At 36.5% G+C, this 9732-nt stretch overlaps 1 non-coding gene across 1 annotated transcript; it reads right to left on the bottom strand.

Moving 5' to 3' along the window:
• Window positions 1-9380: 9380 nt before the first annotated feature.
• LOC127089094 (small nucleolar RNA R71) lies at window positions 9381-9487 on the bottom strand. Its single transcript, XR_007790871.1, has one exon. It is a non-coding gene; the product is annotated as a small nucleolar RNA R71 (small nucleolar RNA).
• Between the last annotated feature and the right edge of the window lie 245 nt (window positions 9488-9732).

Here is a 9732-nt window from a genome sequence, read left to right as displayed (position 1 = left end):
ACATATATACAAATATATTCACACAAAAAGTAGGCTAAACCCGCTGGAGACTACTCCCCAGCAGAGTCGCCACTTAATTTCTGTAGCGGGAAATTCAAGATCGTCAAGCTATTGACAAGCTAGAGATCAATTAACAAGAGTCGCCACCACGCTTTTATTGCTTCCAAGGGAAAAAGGGAAAAGTACGAACAAAACCCAAATAGTAAGAAGTTTTCAAATAAAAACTAATAAAAATCAGAGATCACAGGTAAGGGGGTTGGTTACACAGAGGGAAGGTGTTAGCACACAAAGTGTCCTAGGTACCTATAGGGAGCCCTTTTTGTGTGCATATGTATTTTGTACAAAGTGATGTTTACAAGTAAATAGAATGGGGGGATGAGAAAAGAATTCATTAATTATATTTTTGTGTTTGACAAGACCTTCGGTCTTGTGCCTACGTACCAACATAAAAATGAGGGATCAAAACCTTGTAGTTCGTGCTATAAACTTCAAAATGAGTGCATTGATTTTAACAAAATTTAGATTTGAAAGGCACCAAAGCCTAAAATTATTTGAATGGGTTAGTTCTTTTTGGCTTTTTTGAAAGTTTACGTCAAGTATTGTTAAGTTCATTTACAAGTTTGATTTAAGAAAATAAGTTCGAAAAGACAATGGCAGAAGGCCAAAGTTTCTATATTTTTAAAGGTGGTCAAAGTTTAGAACAAAATTAGTTCACACAAAGAAGGTTTTGAAAATGGAGAAAGAGATTTTGAAATGAAAGAAATGGGGAGAAGATGAAGAGATTATCCTATACACAAAAATTAAAAGTTTAAAGTGGAAAAGATCTGACCAAATGGGTAGCAATCCAATAGACAAGTATGTCAATAAAAATCCAGAATTCCCTTGGACTTTTAGAATCAAGCAACACACAAATTCACAATTATAATATCTTGAAGAGCAAGGCATCAAATAAAGATGGTCTCATCCAAGCCTATCCACTTCATGATCTTCTTCAAAATGGCCCAGGTAGCAGATGAGTTCCACAAGTCACAGGTTCAATATAACAGCTTCACAAATGATCAATGTTGCAGATGAATCTTAGAGATATCTTCAAAGATGTATCATATGAAGTTCAAATTGCAAGCACTTGGTTCTTCACAAATTGGCATTGGTCAAGTCCTTTAGCTTTGGAAGGTTGTCTATATTCTAAGTCCATTTGAGCAAGATCAATCCAACAGTCCACTCAAAAGTCTTTTAGGGTTTTTGTGATTATTATGTACATTCATGGTCATAGACCAAACAAATAAACAAAGTATATATAAATAAAATATATCACACAATATGGTCCAAATGGACAAAGTGAAAATGGCATTAACATAAACAATTAGAATGATATGTAGAATGGCAAATGAAATAAAGTGCTAAAAATAAATTACATTAAAGTAAAAGCTTGAAATTAAAAGTTAATGGTTAGTAAGTTAGAAGTTAATTTTGTTTTGCTTTTGATTTCAAGACATTCTTTGAAGAACACTCAACCCACTTGCCACAAGCATGGATCCTTGAACCAAAACATCTTCCAAAGGAAGGAAAGAAGGCCAAGTTTCCACACAATACCATGGAAGAGGGGGGGCTTACAATCTCACTAAATAGAATGCTTATGCCTTTTATGTCACAAATTTAGAGCTATGTTAAGCAATCATAATTGGACTTATGTAAAAGTCACAACTATTTGAGGTCGGGCAATAGACTTTTGGTGTTAATGCATGCTGGAGACATAGTATTATGAACTAGGCTCATGTTAATCTTTCAATCAACTAGCATTAGGACTTTGAGATGTCATTGGCCAAATGGAAATAAAGGAATGAAGAAGGGGAATTAGATGAAGGGGAAGGGGATGAATGAGATCACAAATTGGTCAAAGGAGGACTTTTACCAAATTAATATCATTCATTCATTTTAGGAGACGGGATGTATATTCCATCAATCTCCTAAATCCAATGATATTAACTTAATAAAGTCAAATCAACCTTAACCAAGACCCAACAACAAATAATCAAACTCAATTAAGTCAATACAAATGGTCAACACAATTAAAATGACATTTATTCAATTAAAGATAATAAAACAATGCATTAAATTCAAATATGTTTTGTCCAAATCCTAAAATCTCATCAAAATACCAAATAAATGGCCATGAGATTTATCATAGGTCAAACAAGGTCAAAGGACCTTGGAGAAAAAATTTCATAATTTTTGGACACTTAAAAATATTTTTAAACAATTAAAAACAAATGCAAAATCAATTAATTCATCAAAAATATTAATAATGATCCAAAAAATTTTAATTCAGAATATGAAAGAGAAAAATATTTGGAAATTTTTGGTGAAAGTCCCATATGTTTTGGATCAATATTGAATTTAATATGAATTATTGAAGAAAATGCAATTAAAATAAAATATCAGAAATTCAAAAATACGTGGACCATCAGATCTCCCTCATTAATTGAGGTGGCAGATCTGATGATCCAAAACGCGCGTTCCACAAGTGTCCAAGTCAACCGCGTGGCATAGATGGTAATTCAAAGCAACACTCAGGATTAGAACATGGATGATGGATCCTATGGTTCAGAGGTGAGACACCTCATCGCCGGAGCCAGAGCTCCGGTCATCTTCCCCGGTGAGCTCCACGAGACTGGTCAAGATGAACCATCACCAAAATAACAAACAGGGACATGATCTTAAAGAAAAAACATCATTGAGCTCGAATATGACCTCAAATTCCTCAAATTCCAAATATATTAAGAGATATGTGGAATTGAAAAAAGAGGTACATAATCTGAGTTGCTTCGATTTGACCTCAAAGCAACTCAATCTTCTTACCTATATTGCTAGGACTTTAGACAACCAAAGAATCAATGGAATTGAGCAATAAATTGAGAGAATCGAAGAGTTTAAAATTTCTGCAAATTACCTTCAATGGAGGTCTGAACTTGATGGATCTCGATTTGAATTGCACTTGACTTCACTTCAATTGCTTGTAGGAGAGGAATGGAAAGGTTTAGAAGCAATGGACTCCTGGAGAATTGAATTCCAAAACAGTGGATATTCAAGCTCAAATTCAAATGAATTTATCAGGGTTATCCTATGAGAGTGAAGGGTTTTCAATGGAGATTCAAAGCTGGCGCAATGTGTGTGTGATTTCTGAGCAAATGCAGCTGTATTTATAGGGGAATTGGATGATATTTGCACACTCACTTCCACTTTCCAAAATTGGCAAAATGATGATGTAAAGCTGCATGGGCGCGCATAGGCCCGTGGAATGATAGCTGAAAGTCCAAGTTTGAAGTTCAGATGCTTTGAAGATGGATTGGATTGCAAGACACATGTGCATTGTTGCTTGAAGTTGGATCCATGCCAAATGATATCATCCTGTTAAAGCCATGCGCACCCTATGCATTTCTCATCCAAAATGAATGAATTTGAGCTCTTTGGAAAAAGGAGATCAAGAGGAACAATTTTTATGTTGAACACTTTTTCATTTGGAGCTTGGAACTTGGATAAATTTGAGGTGGAACTTTTGAAAAATTTGAGATATTTAAATTTTTCTAAGTGTCAAGCCATATGTGTCAATATTCCACCTTGCTTAACTTTTTATGGGAGATTCAAATCAGAAAAGTGTATTCGTCAAAGTTGTAGCTATCTCAAAGACCTTAAAAATTTTCACCAATTGCAAGTCATTTGGATTTGAAATGATAAAGTTATGCATTTTTGAAGTTTGGAAAAATCACTTGATCAATGGTATAGGTCAAAAGTGACCTATAATGTAGCCTCATATCACATGCTCAAAAAAGTTGAATTAGCTCCCACTCCAAACATAAAATTTGAAGTAGACACATTCAATTGGATTGTGAAACTTGTAAATATTTCATATCATAAAAATTTATCAAGTTATGGCCTTGGGAAGTTGACATTCAAATTAGGGTTTAAACAAAATAACCTATAATGTTTCAACATAGAAATTGATTTTCCAAGCAAAACTAGCTCTAGGTCCCAACATGAAAGTTGTTTGTAATGTCATTTAGAGTATGTGTGCTCTTTGAATAATTTTAATATGGTGAAAATTGTAGGAGATAGGGTCTAGGGAGACCCTGTTTTGATCAAGTGAATTCATCTGGCCAACCACCATCAACCAACTTACTAACCTTCAATTCTCTTGACTTTCTTGGCTCATGGTATATCATATATGCATAAGATGATGGATTTTGAAGATTCCTTTAATAAATTTGATCAATTGTTGAGATAGCTTATTGTAGAAGTTACTTAAGATACCCAGTCAAACTAGGGTTTCCAAGGCAAATCATCCTCAAACTCTTGAAGCAAACTTGATCAATATAACATGTAGAGATCATTGGGACTCATATATGATGTTTATAACCATTCTTGAATCAATTCTTGGTTGTACTCTTTGTTCATGAGGGTCTCAAACTCTAGATATGATCAATGAATCAATGAGATCATGCCCTACCTTCAAAAGAGTTAGATAGATGCAAAGACATATTTTGGTATCTTGGTTAGTGAAATGATATAATACAAGTATGATATAATCACAAAGTATGCTTGGTGATCTCTCCCAAAACAAACCTAATGAAGGCGGGGTAAGGTGGATGCCAAGATATGATCCCAATGCTAATGCATATGATGAAATTGCATGAGGGATCTTAGTGTCATAATTGGGGTCTTACAGCAGGCATCTCTTGTATTACTTTGACCTTGGCAGGATCAACTTCAATACCCTTCTCGCTGACAATAAAGCCCAAAAACTTACCGAAACGAACACCAAAAGCACATTTATTAGGATTCAAGTGAAGTTTGTACTTTCTCAAACGCTGGAATAGCTTCAACAAATGCTCAACATGTTCTTCTTCATCACTTGATCTATCAATCATATCATCAACATAGACTTCAATCTCTTTATGCATCATATCATCAATATAGACTTTGATCTCTTTATGCATCATATCATGAAAAGAGTGGTCATTGCTCTCTGGTAAGTTGCCCTAGCATTCTTTAGACCAAAAGGTATCACTCTATAACAGAATGTTCCCTAGGGTGTAATGGATATGGTCTTCTCCATATCCTCAGGTGCCATTTTAATTTGATTATAAACGGAAAATCCGTCAATAAATGAAAAGACTTTGAACTTAGTTGTATTGTCTACCAACATATCAATGTGTTGCAGAGTAAAATCATCTTTCAGACTAGCTTTGTTCAAATCTCTATAATCTATGCACATACAGACTTTTCCATCCATCTTCGAAATAGGCACAATATTGGCCACCCACTGCGGATACTCAGCAGTAACAAGGAAACCAACATCAATCTTTGTCTGCACTTCTTCTTTGACTTTTACTGCCATATCGGGATGAGTCTTTCTCAATTTCTGCTTGACTGGTGGGCATTCTGGATTCAACGGCAATCATTGCTCCACAATCTTAGAATCCAAACCAGACATGTCTTGATAGGACCAGGAAAACACGTATGAATACTCTCGAAGGAGATAAATCAACCCCTTGTTAACATCTGGACACAGTTGAGACCCAATCTTGACTTCTTTCACACCATCTTCGGAATCTAAGTTGACTAACTCAATCTGCTGTTCGAATGGCTAAATGGCTTTTTCCTCGTTTTCAAGTAGACGAGACAAATCATCATACACTTCTTCATCACTTTCTCCCTCGTACTCAAACACAGGGAATTCAAAGTTTGGAGAAGGAGTAGGATCATTGTATTCAATGGGTTTAGAAACCAACCTGCATAATGATTTGATATTTTGATTTTAGAGAAGTGAATTGTGACCAACCATTATGCAGATGGACAATTATTACTTATTTATGTTTTTTGTGATTACCATTTTTTAAGAAAAGCAAAAAGTAAAAATAAAAACATCATAGATGTGGATGAATAGAATTACACTTTATTAATGATCAAATTGAAATATGCCCAACAATGTTCACTTCTTCCTTAGGCATATGAGAAGAATTTTCAAAAACAATAAAAGCAATTACTTAGAATGATGAATAATAACAGGAACATCGACATCGATCCAATTGTTGCAAGCATTTCCATGCGTCACAAAATTGGTGTAGTCTTCATCTTCATCCCCCTCGTTCGCTGCAGCTGAGTGTTGTTCATTACCATGAATTAACTCTCCGCTATGGAAACTGGGTTTCACATCTTCAGCCCTAACCACAGATGACCCCTGTTGGAAACACAAACCAACTCTGCTTTTGTTCTCGGAGACCTCTACCATGTGGCCCCACTGATCAGAACTACCACCTTCAACAACCTTCTAAGCGTCTTTGAAAGAGGACATAGGTGCCCCAACTCTCTTTTCTTCAACAATAGATAGATATTGGAATGGAGTTACAATCTCATCCTCAACTTCCACATATGATAAACACGACAAATTACTTACTCACAAAGCTTTCTCCCCTCCAACGACAACGAGTTTACCATTCTTCACAAATTTCAACTTCTGATGCAGAGTGGAAGTAACAGCTCCTGCCCCATGTATCTGTGACCTTCCCAACAAGCAGCTATAGGGGGTGGATATCCATTACCTGGAAAGTGATTTGGAAATCACTCGGACCTACCTTCACCCGAAGGTCCACTTCACCAATAACAGTCTTGCGAGAACCATCAAAAGCTTTGACGATCATGCCACTGTATCTCATTGGAGCTCCCTGATACAAAAATTTGGAAAGAGTTGACTTTGGGAGTACATTTAATGAAGAACTGGTATCAACCAATAAATTTGACAACACATCCTTCTTGCAGTTCATCGATATGTGCAGTGCTAAGTTTTGATTTCTACCCTCCTCAATGAGTTCTTCATCACAGAAGCTCAGATTATTGCAGGAAGTGGTGTTAGCCACAATATGATCAAATTGGTCTACTGTCACATCATGTTCCACATAAGCTTGCTCCAATACTTTTTGCAATGCTTCTCTGGGCGCTTCAGAATTCATTAGCGGAGACAATACTAAAATATTGGAATAGTCTGAAGCAGCTGCTCCACCATATTAAACTCACTTTTCTCTATCAAATGGAGTACCTCATCATCATCATTAGGCTTCAAATATTTGGACTCACCAGACTGACATCTTGGAGTGCTAACCGGATTCACCACAGGCGCATCTATCTTCTTACTGACATCCTTTACATCCTTCGGGAACACATGTGATCACACTGAATCACACCGTATTTTTGACTCGGATTTCACATGTTTATTAGGACTTTATTATCATTTTGTTTGTATTATGCTCTCTTTTATGTTGTTTTCAGATATTTAGCTCTTTCTGACCCTTTTAGAAGAAACGAAGCAAAAAGACCTAAAATTAGGGTTTTCGGCGAATATTGTACACATGGCGTTGCACATGGCGGCCGCTATAGGAGAAGCCATGACTCATCAGCCCTCAACCAGGAGGTAACTGCCACGTTCCCATGATCTTTCCCATTTCCACACACGGCGGGCGCCATGAAGGGATGGCAGGCGCCACCTTTGCAAATCACGTTCCCACTAAGGAGAAGTTGGAGGGCACCAATGTCTTTGCAAGCTGCTGAAATCCTCTATAAATAGTTCGTTCCATTTTGTTTTCAAATCATCCAACTTAGTTTACAACACTAAGACTATATTCTTCATGTGTAAAGGCGGTAATCCGTCACATCGGGGGGTTATCGCACCTTAGTGAGATTGAGTTGGGTCACTTTGAGTTGTTGTCGTCTTTATCTTCAGAGTCAGAGGTTTATTTTCCTGGTACCAGATTTAAATCCTCCATTTGGAGAAGGTTCTTATTTATCGCTTTTATTTATTTACTTGTCTCGCTTTATTTTATTTATTTTCCGTCTCACTTTATTTTATTTATTTTCCGTCTCGCTTTACTTTATTTACTTTCCGTGTACGCTTTACTTTATTTACTTTCCGTCTCGCTTTACTTTATTTACTTTCTGTCCACGCTTTATTTTATTTATTTTACGCGTTTTACTCGCTCTTTACGCCTCACATTTTTAAAACAAATTTTCATCATGATCAATATCATTGTGTTTGTTTGTGTTACTATGTCTTGCTAAATCTTTTAAAGGGTAGAATGTAAGGATCGCAGTTAAAGAGATGTTTCACATATTGAATCTGTAGAAATACTTTAAAGGCTGTTTTGATTTTTAACTTGAGTTTTCTAAAACAAACTTGGTTAGTTTTAACTATTCAAGGAGTGCGAAAGCACCCTGGCTTAGTTAACCAGGAACTTTTATCACTTTAAGGAAAAATGATTTTTGAAACTATTTTCGAACGCGTTGATAGATTTAAAATCAGGAAACTCCTTGGGTAAAACTTTCCAAATCAAAATCACTTTTCAACTAAGTTTACAAGTCTTATTTCTTAAAAATAAGTTTACTACTTTAGCGTTCTGCGCACCTTTTATAAGTGACAATAAAAGGCCTTAATTTAAGGGTAAACTCGGTTCTGAATACGTGAAAGCGATAATTCCTGTTAAATGGATTCTTTTCAAGAGTAGAAATATTGCCTCATAAGTAGTTCTATTTAGACAATTGAAACATCACTTAACTGACGTTATATACATTCAAACTTGTCTTTATCTGCACTGCATTTATTATTTACGTTATTTTGCAAAATCAATATCTCTTTTATACCGCCTTAGATAAACATCGTAACGATAGTAATCGATAGATTGACGGTTTGGTCTCTGTGGGATCGATATTCTTTTATATTACTTTGACGCGATTCGTGCACTTGGGAATTCACCGATCAAGTTTTTGGCGTTGTTGCTGGGGACCAACTTCGTCAAATTTCGTACCCTCTGTTGTTACACCGTCTAGACTAAGGCATTATTATCCGGTAAATGCGAAGAACCCGTAGTACCGGAAATTTAGTAGATCCTTTAGAGGAACCCGAACGTTACACTCGTACACGCCTCTTACTCATCCGAATTAAGAAAGCTATGGCCGAGAATCGCGACCGGAGACCTCTTAAGGAATTTTCCCAACCCTCTGACGAGGAACCTAGTTCGAGTATAGTAAACCCCCTTATTCCTGCTAATAATTTCGAACTAAAACCGTCTTTGTTGCAATTAGTGCAACAAAACCAATTCACGGGTCTCACTACTGAGAACCCAAATCAAAATTTAAAAGTTTTTATCCAAATGGTCGAAACTTTTAAATCCAACGGCGCTTCACCTGATGCGATCCGTTTGAGATTATTTCCTTTTTCCCTCGGGGATAAAGCATGTTCATGGTTAGATTCACTTCGAGCTAATTCAATAACTACCTGGGAGGACCTTAGGAGAGTATTCCTTGCTAGATATTTTTCCCCTAGTAAGACTGTTGTTCTTCAAAACCAAATAACTAGATTTACTCAAAACCAAGGAGAATCGCTTTTCGAAGCTTGGGAGAGATATAAAGAGCTACTAAGAGTCTGTCCACACCATGGCCTAGAACAATGGCTGATCGTTCATACCTTCTACAATGGACTCCATTATAACACCAAGATGGGCATCGACGCTGCCGCAAGTGGCGCACTGATGAACAAACCTTACCCTGAAGCTTGTGACCTAATTGAGGATATGGCCCAAAACCATTATCAATGGGGAACTGAACGAGCATCAATAGAGAAAAAGGAGACCCAAGGTGGAATACATGAGGTAAGCTCTCTAGACATGATGTAGGAGAAAATGGACG

The sequence above is a fragment of the Lathyrus oleraceus genome, chromosome 5 (genome assembly GCF_024323335.1).
Source record: "Lathyrus oleraceus cultivar Zhongwan6 chromosome 5, CAAS_Psat_ZW6_1.0, whole genome shotgun sequence".
Classification (NCBI taxonomy): domain Eukaryota; kingdom Viridiplantae; phylum Streptophyta; class Magnoliopsida; order Fabales; family Fabaceae; genus Lathyrus; species Lathyrus oleraceus.
This window is presented reverse-complemented; position numbering and strand designations above follow the sequence as displayed.